General features: G+C 35.4%; 1 long non-coding RNA gene across 1 annotated transcript in view; it reads right to left on the bottom strand.

Moving 5' to 3' along the window:
- LOC109387348 (uncharacterized) overlaps positions 1 to 3,730 on the bottom strand; it is a 149,979-nt gene extending 146,249 nt beyond the window's left edge. The window contains exon 1 of the long non-coding RNA XR_002124968.1: positions 3,549 to 3,730. This is a non-coding gene — a long non-coding RNA (uncharacterized LOC109387348). The remainder of the gene's footprint in view (positions 1 to 3,548) is intronic.
- Positions 3,731 to 14,567: the final 10,837 nt, after the last annotated feature.

Below are 14,567 nucleotides of genomic sequence, written 5' to 3'. Positions count from 1 at the left end.
ACAGATTATGGAAGTTAGGTAAACTGACTAATCTGTTATTACAATCTAGTAAACAGCATACATACTACATAGACAAATATCAAGGATTCTTGACTCTCTTTAAATCGCTTTCATTACATTTTTTCCAAAACATTTTGGGTAACTTGAATTTTAGTTATTTTTTCTCAATATTTTGGGGGTAATTTGTTAGGTTTATCTTAGTTGCAAGTTTCAGAATAATAAAATCCAAGTGGCTTACCAAGCAATTGGGAATGGTATATAATTCCACTTCTTCTCGGTAGAGTTCTTCAGCTCTGTCCTCTTTTGTGTCTTAGTTTTGTATTTCAGATGTGTTTCCTCATGGTGTGATTGTACAATGGCTTAGTAGCAACTGGGACAACCTACATTCTTGTTCACATTCTTTTGTGAACTACCACATTCTACCAGTTACGATATATTCAAGTTTTCTCCTCTTTTCAAATTCAGTCAGTTGAAGTCATATAGCTCGTGCTGGGCCCAAAACATTTACCACAGTATTGCTGTGCATTAGTTAGGCTTAAGCTTGGCTTGAGAGATGGAATTTATAATCTTGATTTTAGATGATCAGAATCTACTCTTGAGTCCCAAACTGATTCACTTTCCTTGAATCACTTGAGGTAAGTGAAGAGCTATGGATACCTAAACAAAATTGGCATTATATATTGAGAGAAATGTATAACATAAGAATATGTTATATAAAACAGATAGATAGTAGGGTCCACTACAGGCAGTTACCAAAATGTCTCTTTTATTATCTGAATTTTTTATTGGTTGTTTCTAGATTTTCTTTTTAACAAAATTATTTTTCCCAGTAAATTTCCCTGGTATCAAAGCTGTTATCCACTCATTTGATTTAACTTTGTTTAGTCCCATAAAACATTTATAAATTGCTCTTGCATTTGTTTGTTTTCATGATTTCCTCTTGAACTACATTTAAACACTCGTAAGCAAGAAGTGTTCCATCCATCTTTGCATTTCAATGTATTTAGTATATCAGAGGTATTCACTCAATATTTATTAAATCAGTGAATGGGTGAAACAGACTGCCATAAAAACAATGCAGCTACACAACAGGCTAGCTTTTATCATAGAGTTGTTTATGGAAATACAGAAAAGAAATTTAATAGTCAACAATGGGAAAATAGTTGGGTAGAGCATGGTATATCGATAGGCTTTGAAAAAAAATTTTATATGTTTGTAATAGCTTGAGGAAAACTTTAAAATAGTATATGAATAATTAGTATACTAAATAATATACACTTAATAAAATATATAATTAATATATTTATGAAAAATATTTTCATCTTTAGATTTCTCAGCATATTCTCAGGTTTCTTATAGTGAGCTTGTGTTTCAGGATGCTTTGAGCAATAAATCAATCAATTGGTTTAATTAAAGAATACAAAAGTTTACACATAACAAACAGTCCTGAGATAGAGCAGTTCTAGGACTGCTTAATTCAGCTGCTCAGTGACATCCGTAAGGATCCAGGCTCTTTGTATCATTCTGTTTTGCCATGTTTAGCATGTCACCTCGGCTCCTCCAATGGTTGCAAAAGGATGCCACAATTCCAGGATCATGGAAGACATGAAAATGTACAGCAGGAGAGGGCCTTTTCTTCCTATATGTCTTGTAAACAATCTTCCACCAAGTTTTCCCTCATTTCTTGTTGCACATACTCGTGTCATATGCCCACTTCTAAAATGATTATTGGAAACAGATGGAAATACCATGCCTGGCTGAGTCCACTGAGTCACTTGGGGGAAGTAGACTTCTGAACAAAATCAATAGGATTAATTCTGTTCTAAAAGGAAGTCACTGTGGGCTGCCCGGGGTCTAACCAACATTGTCTGCAACAGCATGAAAGCAACCTCATTTGCTAAGGTGAATTACTCCTTTCTGTATTTTATTCCTTTGGCAGAGTAAATACAAATAATGGTAGCTTTCAGTTGATTCGTAAAATACTTTTCTCATTGTCTCTGAACATTGCAACAGCTTTGGATCTGTACTGCGCCCTTTTTTTAATTCCAAAAGAATATGCTAGATTTGTCATGTAAGATATATTTATTTCCTTCATCTTGTTACTCACACTAATATAAGTTTTTAATATTTTCTCCACCTCTGAGTGGTGTTTTAATTAAATTCTTTTTAATGGCTATGCACTTCAATCTCTCAAAAGTGGGAAGGCTAGATACAACTATTATTGATTCTATTATATAGGACTCAAAATATATGATTTTTTTAAGAGGATCATCAAACATGAATGAGAGTAGTAAAGATTAAGACTACAGATGATTAACTATAAAATAAAATGCAATATATGCGTTTTTAAAGAATATACATTTGCTTCTACCTACTTAGCTATTCTATCCTCAGCTTGGAACAAAAATTCTAATAAGTTTCTTTTGATTTTCCTACACTTCCAAAAATTACCACAGATAATTTTAATCAACATCCAGGACTATGGACAAGACCTTCTAAATATATTTACCTGTTAACAATGGAGTATTTGAAACCATTACTCAAAGGAAAGAAGAGGGAGGGAGGGAAGGAAAGGAGGAAAGTAGGGAGAGATGAAGGGAGAGAGGGAGGGAGGGAGGGGTTAAGGGAGGACAAATGCGGTAGAGAGGGCTGATAGGCTCATAGTAAGTGCCAGGTTCTATAACAGTAGTTTATTATTGCCTGGTGGGTACTAAAGTAATCTGGTGGATCACTGCATAAATTATATAAATGCCTAACCAATATGCTGTACACCTGAAGCTAATATAAAATAATATTGAATGTCAACTATAACTGAAAAAAATAATTTAAAAAATAATAGTTTATTATTGTGATTATGATTATTTCAGATAGAGTGGCAGAAAGAATAGAAGCAAGTAGAAGAGTTCTCTGTTTCTTTTCAGTCAAGCCAGTTGCTGTCTATTCAATATACTCCTGAGACTGGCCCTATTTGAATCTTCCAGGTGAAATATTTTTGTCTCCCAAGACTCATTCAGCCATATACCTTCATTAACTTTATTAAAGCAAAGAATTTGCTTTATCTTGCGTCGAACTGATTTATTTTACAAATAAATTCCAGCAATCTACATAGCTTAACAACACAAAACTTACCAAAACAGATTAGAAAACAATTATGTATTGAAGAAAAGGACCTTGAATATATTGGACACCTACTACATTTCAGACACTATACTTCACACTTTTAAAATTTATGGTCTTATTTAAATCTTTACAAAAATTATCTAACTAGTAAAGAAGATAATTTTAGCAAATCAAATCACTCAAACAAGATAATGTGTGTAAAGCACTTAGCATAAAATGTACCTAAAAAAAAATGCTTAATAAATTCAGTTACCACTAATATAGGTTTGTCCAGAGTCACATTACCAATGTGAGCTGAAGCCTTATTTTAAATCTAGGGCTGTTAGATTATAAACTGTTTTTGATTCCCATATTCCCATATGCAACTTTTTTTCTGTAATGTGTACCTCATTAGCGATTATGTCTTCTCTTTTTAGCATTCTACTCACCCAGTAGATTCACAGTGATTTCATACTGAAGCCAAAGTAAAATATCTGCATAGCAGCTCTTCAGTATTAATGAAACAAGGCCTGCGAACGCTGCGGGTCTGAACTAAAATGTGCTGAGACCAGCGGTCTGTGGTAGTAACAGGATCCCATGTTCTCTAAGGGGTGTACTCTTTCTTCCTGCACTTTCCTGCATCTGAGACTCCCTGTAAAGTCAAGTGAAAATGAGACACCCAAAAGTAATATTTAACCCACTAAGTTGTTGTTTTTTTCTACTAGTTAGCCAAAAATCTTAGAAAATGGTTGACAGTTTACATAAGCTAGTTTTGGATCATTTTCTGTTCTGTTAAGTAACTTTGATGGATGAACCATTAATTCATTTTACCAAACTTTGAGTACCTACTATGTATGGGGTTGTTGGAAAGGTCATGATGCATTTTTGTAACAAAAAACATAGAAAAAAATACGTCATGACTTTTCCGACAACCCAATATATAATGTGGTATCAAACATTATGGTGGATTCAGTGATTTAAAAAAAAAAGTGTGATTCTATTGAGGAAAATAGCCTCTCCATCATTAAAGAACATTTTCATCTAAATGCTGAAAATTTGATAACCAAAAATGAAAATATCAATGGTTTTATGAGTACAAGCCCTTAAACAAACCTCAAACCATTTTTAAGAAATCTTCAATATTAGTATGTATACCTTTGCTCCCTTGAGCAAAGAATATAACTCAACTTTAAAATATAGAACATACCTTTGACTTCTTTGCAAATATATACTATTGGTTTTTTTCCTTTATTTTCCAAAAATGTTTTAATGTTTGGCTATTTTACTTAAGTTTGTTTACTTTATGATGTTCTCCTTTCTCTGTGGATCATAAGAAAAGCAGTTTCTGTGGAGGCGTGGGAATACAGGAATCTTCAGTTATATTCAACTATCAAAGACGACCTGTAACACTGAGCTGAGAAAATCACCCAGCTTCTGACAGATTCATTCCTCTTCTCCAGGAAAAGTCCGTCATTCTACTAAAATCCACCATCTTTACACTAGAGGAGTTTATAATTCAATTTGGGGGAAATGTACACAGATATACATTCAATTATGTTGTTATGTGTGGATGTACACACAAGTATGTTTGCATATATATATATATATATATATATATATATATATATATATTTACAACTCAGAGTATGCCATATATTCTGAGTATACTCCAAATCAGGGTATGTTAAATATAATAGAAAAATAGTGTATTATGGATATAAGGAAAAAAGATTGTTTACTGGGGAGAATATGAATATTCTAGATTTTTAGTATAATTTTCAGGCCACTAAAGGTGGTTTCAAACTGTCAGAATTCGGCTGTTAATGGTGTTGATAGGGATTGGGTCCAGCAAAGGCTGTGAATGATTTCACTGTGGTTCTCTCTGGGACCCAGGGCCTCCAAGGTGCTTTTTCATTTCACTTGCAAAACCTTTTCTTGCACATGTATTTTATGTCAGTCAGTGTGCTGTGTCATAGGGAGAAAGACAAGAAACTCATTATAAGGATGTGGTGGTGAGGCCTTGGATATGGGTACCCACAGGGCAATGGAACAAGAGGAAAGGCTCTGAAGAGAACAGTTCTCAACTTCCTTTGAGCCATGGACTTCTTTGGCAATCTGGTAAATTGACAAATCTATAGACCCCTTTATAAATTTACATATATATATATATATATATATTTACATATATATAAATTTACATATATATATATTTACATATATATATATATAAATTTACATATATATATATATTTACAGAGAGAGAGAGAGAGAGAGAGAGAGAGAGAGAGAGGCAAAATACAATACCCCATCCCTTATCCACAGTTTTGCTTTCCATAGTTTCAGTTACCCACTGTCCATGGCAGTCCAAAAATATTAAATGGGAAATTCCAGAAATAGGCAATTTGTCAGTTTCACATGGCACGTCATTCTGAGTGGTGTGAAGAAATCTCATGCCTTCCTGCTCTGTTCTTCCCGGGACATGAAGCACCATCCCTTTGCCCAGTGTATTCACTGTAAATGCTCCCCAGTCCTTAGTCACTTAGTCACTTAGTAGCCATCTGGGTTATCAGATCAATTATCAGAGAGAGAGAGAGAGGACATTCACGTAACTTTTAGTACAGTACAATCGGCTCTTGAATAACAAGGGTTAGAACTGTGCAGGTCCACTTACAGGCAGAATTTTTCAGTAAGTGCTATCAATGTATATTCTCTTCCTTATTCTTTTCTTAATAATGTTAGTTTTATTTTTTCAACTTACTTTGTTGTAAGAATACAGTATATCATACACATAACATACAAACTATGTGTTACTTGACTGTTTATATTATTGGTAAGGCTTCCCGTCAGCAGTAGGCTATTAGTAGTTAAGTTTCCGGAGAGTCAAAAGTTACACACAGATTTTCAACTGTGTGGGGAGTTGGCGCCCATAACTCCCACATTTTTCCGTGGTCAACTGTACATTGTTGTAATTGCTCTACTTTATTATCAGTTATTGTTGTTAATTGCTTTCTGTGCCTAATTTATAAGTTAGACTTTATCATAGGTATATGTATGTGTAGTAAAAACATGTATAGGGATTCATTACTATCCATGGTTTAGGCATCCACTGGGGATTTGGAACATATCCCCCCTCAGATAAGGGAGACTACTGTGTATGGGGATTTAAGGGAATCAAGAATAGTAAAATACTGTTGTCAACATATTATAAAACACACATTTGTGCTGCCTTATTAAAACATTAAATAGCAAGATCTAGCAGCAGACATAACCACTATAATTTTGTGATTACATGCCTAAATACTATTTTGAGATTATATGTGACAACTGCAATGTGATATAAAAATATCTGTATTTTGTTGGGAAAGTTACAGGTACTGCTGACACAATAGTGGTTGTTATTAACATTTGTAACTGAAGAAATGTTAAATTTCAATTAGATTTTGATGAAAATAGAGAAGTAACTTTTTGTTAATCCGTGTTAGTAAATTTCTTGAATTCTGTTTATTCAATGATACTTTTGGAGGTCATGGGCCCCAGGATAAGACCCCTGTACTAAAGCTCAGTGTTAGTGCCATTTAGGAGAAAAAGGGCAAATATGAAATGTGCACAGAGACTTCAGATCTCTAGAGTGACTCTGGGTCCTGAACATTCTAAAGGACATTTACTTCTTACTTCTACCCTCTTTATATTTGACAGTGTTGTTTCGTTTTACATAGAGATTTCCTCTGGGCTAAACTAGGAGTATTAGTTACAGTTTGAAATTTTGCCTGTAGCAAGCCTGAGGGTTAGGAATTGTTATCAGATGAACTAAGAAAATGTTTATGCACCTTCCACTGTAAGTTCATCTTCGGTCTCTCATTCTATATTATTAAATTTTTCTACTGCTTTTCTTTTTAAAAAAAATTACTTAAGTAATCCAAGCTTGTTTAAAAAAATTATTCATACATAGTATGAAAATGAAGTATAATATAAAATTAATTAATACTAAAAGGAAAATGCTTCTTTACTGTGCCCCCACCCCATTAAACAGCTACATTCGTTAGCCTTTTATGCGTGTTCTTTCAGAATAGATACATAGTTTCATTTGTCTAAAACACATGAATGTAACAATTGACAATCTAATGGGCTAATTGCATTGTTTATTCTTTTTATCCTAAATTAGTTGTGTCTTCTTTTAAGGTTTAATATTTTTATATTGTTCAATTATAGTAGACATACAATTTTATATTGGTTTCAGATGTACAACATAGTGATTAGACATTTATATGTTACGAAGTGATCACCCTGATAATTCTAGCACCCATCTGACCCCATATATAGTTATTACAATATTATTAACTATATTCCTTATGCTATATTTTACATCCCCATGACTATTTTGTAAGTACCACTTTGTACTTCTTAATCCCTTCACATGTTTCACCCATTCCTCTAACCCCCTCGCATCTGGTAACCATCAAAATATTCTCTGTATCTTTCAGTCTGTTACTGTTTTGTTTGTTTATTTTGTTCTTTGGATTCCACATATAAGTGAAATCATATGGCACTTGTCTTTCTCTGATTTACTACACTCAACACAATACCCTCTATGTCCATCCATAGTGTTGCATTTGGCAAGATTTAATTCTTTATTATGGCTAAGTAATATTCCATTGTATATATGTACACCTCTTCTTTATCCTTTCATCCATTGGTGGACACCAGGTTGCCTCCATAATGCTGCAGTGAACATATGGATGCACACGTCCGTTGAAGTAGCATTTTAGATTTCTTCAGATGAATATCCAGAAATGGGATTACTGGGTCTTTCATTGTCTCTTGTTATAGCTTTTGCTTTAAAGTCTCTTTTGTTTGGTATTAGTAGTGCTACCCCAGGTTTTGTGTTTTGTTTTTTTTCCATTTTCATGAAATATCTTTTTCCCATCCTTTTACTTTCAGTCTATGTATGTCTTTTGATCTGAAGCAAATCTCTTGTAGGCAGCATATATAAGGGTCTTGATTTCTTATCCATTCAGCCACCCTATCTTTTGATTGGAGCATTTAATTCATTTACATTGAAAGTCATTGTTGATAGATACATAGTTATTGCCATTTTATTATTCATATTTTTTACCTTTTGTTTTTCATTTTGAAGAAGTCCCTCTAAGATTTGTTGGTGATGACTCCTTTAGCTTTTGCATGTCTGAGAAACCCTTTTTCTGTCCTTAAATTCTAAATTATAGCTTCGCTGGGTAGAGTAATCTTGATTGTCTGTCCTTGCTTTTCATTACTTTGAATATTTTGTGCCAATCCCTTCTGGCCTGCAAAGTTTCTGTTGAGAAATCAGCTGATAGTTTTATGGTAGTTCCCTCATAGTTAACTAACTGCTGTTCTCTTGGTGCTTTTAAGATTCTTTTTTTTGTCTTCAGCCTTTGTTGTTTTAATTATGATGTGTCTTGGTGTGAGCCTCTTTGGGTTCATCCTGTTTGGGACTCTGTGCTACCTGGGCTTATATGTCTATTACCATCACCATGTTAGGAAAGTTTTCTGTCATAATGTCTTCAAATAGATTTTCAATTCGTTGCTCTCTCTCTTTTCCTTCTGGTACCCCTGTGATGAGAATGTTGTTACACTTGATGTTGTCCCAGAGACCTCTTAAACTATCCTCATTTTTTTTAAATTTTTTTATTTTTTTGCTGTTCTGACTGGGTGTTTTCTGCTACCAGATCTTCCAAATCACTACTTCAATCCCCTGCTTCATTTAATCTGTTGTTGATTCCCTCTAATGTATTCTTCATTTCAGTTATTGTAGTCTTCATTTCTGACTGGTTCTTTTTTATGTTTCCTATGTCTTTGTTGAAGTTCTCATTGAGATCATTAAGCATCCTTATAATCAGTTCTTGAAACTCTGCTTCTGGTAGATTGCTTGCCTCCATTTGTTTAGTTATTTTTTTGAATCTTTGTTCTGTTCTTTTATTTGGGACACATTTCTTTGTTTCCCCATTTGGCTGCCTCCCTGGATTTGTTTTTATGTATTAGATAGAGCTTTTACGTCTCTTGGTCTTAGTAGAGTGGCCTTGTGTAGCAGGTGTCCTGTGGGGCCCAGTGGCTCAGTCCCCCAAGGCACTTGAGCTGGGTGCTCCAGGTGTGTCCCTTGTATGAGTTGTGTGTACCCTCCTGTGGTAGTTGAGCCCTGGTTGCTGTTTGCATATCAATACAAGGGATTGACTCTCAGGCTGACTGGTTGTGAGGCCTGGCTGTGACTATAGTGGAGGAACTGTTGTGCAGGGGCTGACCCTACAGAGCAGGATTCACTTTAGCAGAACTCCGGTGCCTGCCCAGTCTTCCCTTTGCATGTATCGTTTGTGGATGTGGTTGGGTGGTGCTCTGGTGTGGTCTGAAGCTGGGCCACTGGGCGTGTTGGTTCTGGGCCCTCTTGGGAGGACCTATGTTGCAGGCCAAGGTCAGCTGCTGTTTGTGTTCTGCTCAGGGCCACTTGGTATGAGCTACAAAGTCATCTGCAAATTGTTGCCTTTTGGAGGTGCCTGGGATAGGCTGAACTATGAAATGAGGCTGGCTGCCGCTAGTGCCAGGCCTGGAGCTGCTTAGCAAGAGGTATGGGGCATACTGAGGCCATATTCTGCTTGTTTTGTTTTTGCAAAGCTTTTAGAGAGATTAGGAAAATCCACAGCATGAGCCAAAATAGGCCATCTGTATGGAAAAGTCACTGGAAGAGGATTGGGTGGGCCTGCAAGTTGGGTTGGGCAGGGTCTCAGGGAATCATCAGGATGGGGTGAACAGTGTTAGCCAGGTTGATGGAGAATCAGATAGGGGGCCTGCCTGTATCTTCACCTTGGGAGAGGGGAGTGCTCAACAAAGGAATAATGGCCTCTGCCAGCACTTCTGTGTGTAAGAGAGCTATCCCTCCAACCCTCATACTGAGGCTAGACAACTTAGTTCCTCTCCGTATGTCCCTGGTGCCTTTCGAGCTGCTGCCCCAGGACAGGAATTCGGAACAAGTGAGTCCATCAACGAGTCAATCCATGTGTGGGCCCTTTAAGAGGAAGGCATGGGACTCTAGCAGCCCATCTCACTCATCTAATGGGACTCATCTCACTCAGCCACAATCTCTGCTGGTTTTCATAGCCAGACATTTTGGGGACTTCTCATTCTGGCATTGGGGCCCTGGCCTGGGGAGCCTTGTGTGTGGCTGAGATCCCTCACTCCTCAGAAGGGAGCTTCAAAGCCCAAATATCCCTCCTGATTTTTACCACCACATGTGGGTTTGGGACCAGCTGGTTTTGAGTCACCACTATTCCTACTAGTCTCCACATGACTTCTTCTATATGATCTTATTTATAGGACTTCCATTCAGTTAGATTTCAGGCAATTCTCAATGATGGTTGTTTTGTAGTTTAGTTGTAATTTTGATGTGGTTGTGAGAGGAGGCGTTTACCTACTCTGCCATCTTGACCTAAATTAGCTGTGTCTTAACATTTGCTTGTTTTTATTTTTATTTTTCAGAGTAAAACACTCTGAAATTTTTGGTTGATTTTTGAATTGGGAAAATTTTTAGATTGTCATTTGTTGTCATATATGCTCATTTTCTACAAGAAAAAAACTGGGCCTGAGGAGGCAAGGAAAAGGACTTTTGAGGATTATGTGGATTTAGAGATGTGGCATTCAGTGGAGGTGAAGGGGTAATAAAATAGTTTGGAAGACAAGTGGTTAAATTTCAGGAAGAGAAAACAAGGGTGAGGGAGTAGCTGCTACCCTGTTTTGAGTCACTGTCTTGAACTTTTGTACAGCAAAGCATCAGAAGAAAAAGAATAGGTTGCCTGTGGCTGGACAGGTCAGATTTTTATGCTTCATCAGCCACAGTATATTATCTTCTGGTTGTCTTCCTGATATCCTTTCCTTTTCCTTCCTTCCTTCCTTCCTTCCTTCCTTCCTTCCTTCCTTCCTTCCTTCCTTCTTTCTTTCTTTCTTTCTTTCTTTCTTTCTTTCTTTCTTTCTTTCTTAATACTCACATGTTCCAGTTGTTTTGTACCAGTGAAACAGCTAGAAAACAAATAAAGATACACACACACACTCACCTTTCCCCTACTTATATTTAGCAATACATCAGTTACCAAGTTCTTCAGTGAGCTGTGAAGGTTAGTGAACAGCCCTATTTCATTACCACTCGACCTTTATTTCAAATGAAGCTAAAAAGGTTATTTTAGGAAGCAAGAAAAAATATTTTCCAGAATAGGAGGTGACAATGGTAAGGTGAAAAATAGTATGAGAAATGTTTAAGGCGTAATATCATACTTTCATGATTTTGGAACATAAACCACAAATCACTTAGTAGGTGGCACTTAGCCCAACTGATCATCAGAAGTATTGAAAACATTGTTATCATTCATAAAGCCACACACATGGAGGCCGGAATTTCATAGATCCCACTCACAGCTCTAGGATTGGCAGCTCTGGGAAACTTATTTGTCTTCTTGTCACTAAGTGATTCCAGTATACATTCTTTGGAAAGTAGAGAATGACCATCTATTGTGAGTATGTACAGTCTGTTGAGGCTTTTTAATAACCTGCTTGCATTGGTTTTCGATTTGCCCCCAAAGTACTTAAATTGAAAAAAAGGTATATTTTTACTTAACCAATCATCTACTTAGCAGTTTAATATACAAATGTATGCTAGGGGAAAAAGAAAATGAACTTTAAAAGATAAAGGTGAAAAGTATAAAAACTGAGTAAGGAAGAAAATTCTATAAAGCTCTAGCTCGATTTTTAGCATCACTGTTATACTCAGTAATAATTGAACTTTGTATGCTGCTAGGTGTTGGAGGAAGTGGAAAAGACAACTTAGCACTATTTGCTTTACTGTTGTGCTCCTTTGTTATGCATGAATTCACCATCTCCGTTGATTCACCTGTCTGATAACTAACATTACAGTGATACCTTCTGGAGTGAGAACATTCTTTCGCCTTTCCATAATACTGCCTGCACCATGCCTGGCACTTGTTTTTTAAAGAATTGTGATGATAAAACAAACAAGCTCCTGAAGTGCAATGATTTTTGTCTGTGATTTCTACACTGAAAGAGGCCAAAATGATAATGTTTGAGAAAGAATTATGTGATTATGAATCATGGGCTTGTGAGGAAGATGAGTGTGTTATCTTCTTAGCAGCAGGGACTAGATCCTTTAAGTTTACCTCTAAGCACTGTGAACTATTCCTTCAAAATGCCCTTACCTTTGGGTTAGTAATATTTTGTTTAAAAACACACACAATCTCAATAAGTATGATAATCATGTTTTCAAATTGGGGAGTCTATATTATTTGTATTTTATAACCAGAATGCAGTGACGCTCCTGTGCTTGTAGATACTGTCTAGGATATAGTACCTTGTGATCAATAGTGGAATAATAGAGAAAAGGAACAATATAGCTCTCCCCCCACCCCTCTGCCCCTGCTTTCTTTCTTTTTTCTCTTCTAAGGACAAAGGTAATTGCAACCATGGAAACAACCAAAAAAATGAGTTAATGATGACTAGAAATAAATAGAATAAAAATAATAGAATTCAGACTCCAGTGGCAACCTAGACTCTTTTCTTGCTGTATGATCTTAAGTAATTTGCATCACCTCCCTTAATCTTACCATCCTTATTTGTAAAATGGAGACACTAAGCGATTCTATTCTGTTTACTTATGAGATTGTTGTGAGATTCAAACAGTGGGATATATTTAAGGACTCAATAAATTGGAAATCACTAAATAAATATTGGTTTAAAATGGTTTCATGAATTACATTAGTTCCTTTTGTAGAGACTTATAAAAATGATTAAATGTCAGACAATTGATGTCATGGCGGGAATGTTTTAACTCTTTCAGAAACAGGGTGTGTTCAAAGTATCCAAGTTATTCCTAAGGAATGATTCATATGAGGAAGAACTCAAATTAATAGAAGCTGGTGTTTATAAAATGTAGCATGGAAGAGAAAACCTATATTTATCTTACTACAGAATTCAAAGGGAGACACTTCTTAAACTCAGGCATGGTTTAAAGTACACAAGCAAAATATTGAAATTTAGTTTCTGAGTCCTTTAAAAATTTGTCTATGAAATTTGTATAATTTTTTTATAAAGTGCTTTTGACAGATTTATATAAAAAAAAATCCAAGAATGTGGGTTGGAAGGACAGTGGAGCAAGAACATTGAAGATATTCCTGAATGCAAGAGACATGTTGAAATGACAGCTAAAGAATTTAAGCTGAGAAGGAAAGAAAATTAAAGTAATCGTAATGGCTAGCACTACTACTACTAACTCTGACTTTATGCCAAGTGCTAAGTGCTTAACATATATTAATGTATTTTTCCTCTCACAACTCTATGAGGTAGATAGTATTACTACCCGCCTTTCGTGGATGGAGAAACCGAAGCATCAAGAGGTGAAATAAGTTGTCTAGGTTGTAGAGGTAGGGAGTGATGGAGCTGGCATTCAAACTTAAGCAATGTGGCTTTAAAGCCTGTTTGCTATGCTGCCCCTGAAATAAGAAGATAGGACACTTGTACCTATTTATACTCCCAGTGCTAGCTTTTGACAACCTACTTAACTATTGTTCAGATAGATAGGCAATACATGCTATTTTACTATTGCATTTATTTATATTTCCTTTATAGCTATGGATTTTTAATACCTTTCATATATTCATTACCCTTTCATATTTTGTCTTTGGTGTGAAGCATAATCACATTTCTGCACATTTTTCTACTTGAGGCATTTAACAATTTTTTTTTATTTCTGGAGCCTTGTGTACATGAGGGATAGTAGTCATTTTCCATGTATATTACAATTTTTTCCCTATATTTTGTTTATCTACATTTTATGATTTTTTTTCTATAAAAAAAGCTTTGTTTGTATGTATCTATCTGTATCAATCTTTTCCTTTACGGTTTCTGGTTTTTATGTCATACTTAGAATGACTTTTTCCTATCCCACATTGTATTACTGTGCCACTTCAATCACTTTAAAGTATTTTATGACTTCATTTTGTAATTATTTATATTTCTGGTGCACTTGGGAATTTCATTGGAATAAAGAAATAAGATCAATATATATATTGCATATATATAATATATATTGCATATATATTATATATATATTGCATATATATTATATATATTGCATATATTATATATATTGCATATATATATGCATATACAACTAGTGCTGGACCCAATACCACCTACTAAACGATCCACCTTCTCTGCCACCAATTTAAAATGTTGCTTCTATCATAGAATACAATCTCACATATATTTAGTCATTTTTGTCTAGACTCACTGTAATTTCCATTGATCCACTTATTCTTATTGCCTGAACTGAAATATTTTCATCATTACACCTGAGCAATGACTTCCTCCCTGAAATGCTGACTCCACTTGCCCTCCATGGCACTGCACACGCCTGGTTCCTCCTCCACTCTGGCTTCTGC

Source organism: Hipposideros armiger, unplaced genomic scaffold (assembly GCF_001890085.2).
Source record: "Hipposideros armiger isolate ML-2016 unplaced genomic scaffold, ASM189008v1 scaffold_154, whole genome shotgun sequence".
Classification (NCBI taxonomy): Eukaryota; Metazoa; Chordata; class Mammalia; order Chiroptera; family Hipposideridae; genus Hipposideros; species Hipposideros armiger.
The sequence above is the reverse complement of the archived record's forward strand: the minus strand, read 5'-3'. Positions and strand labels throughout refer to the sequence as shown.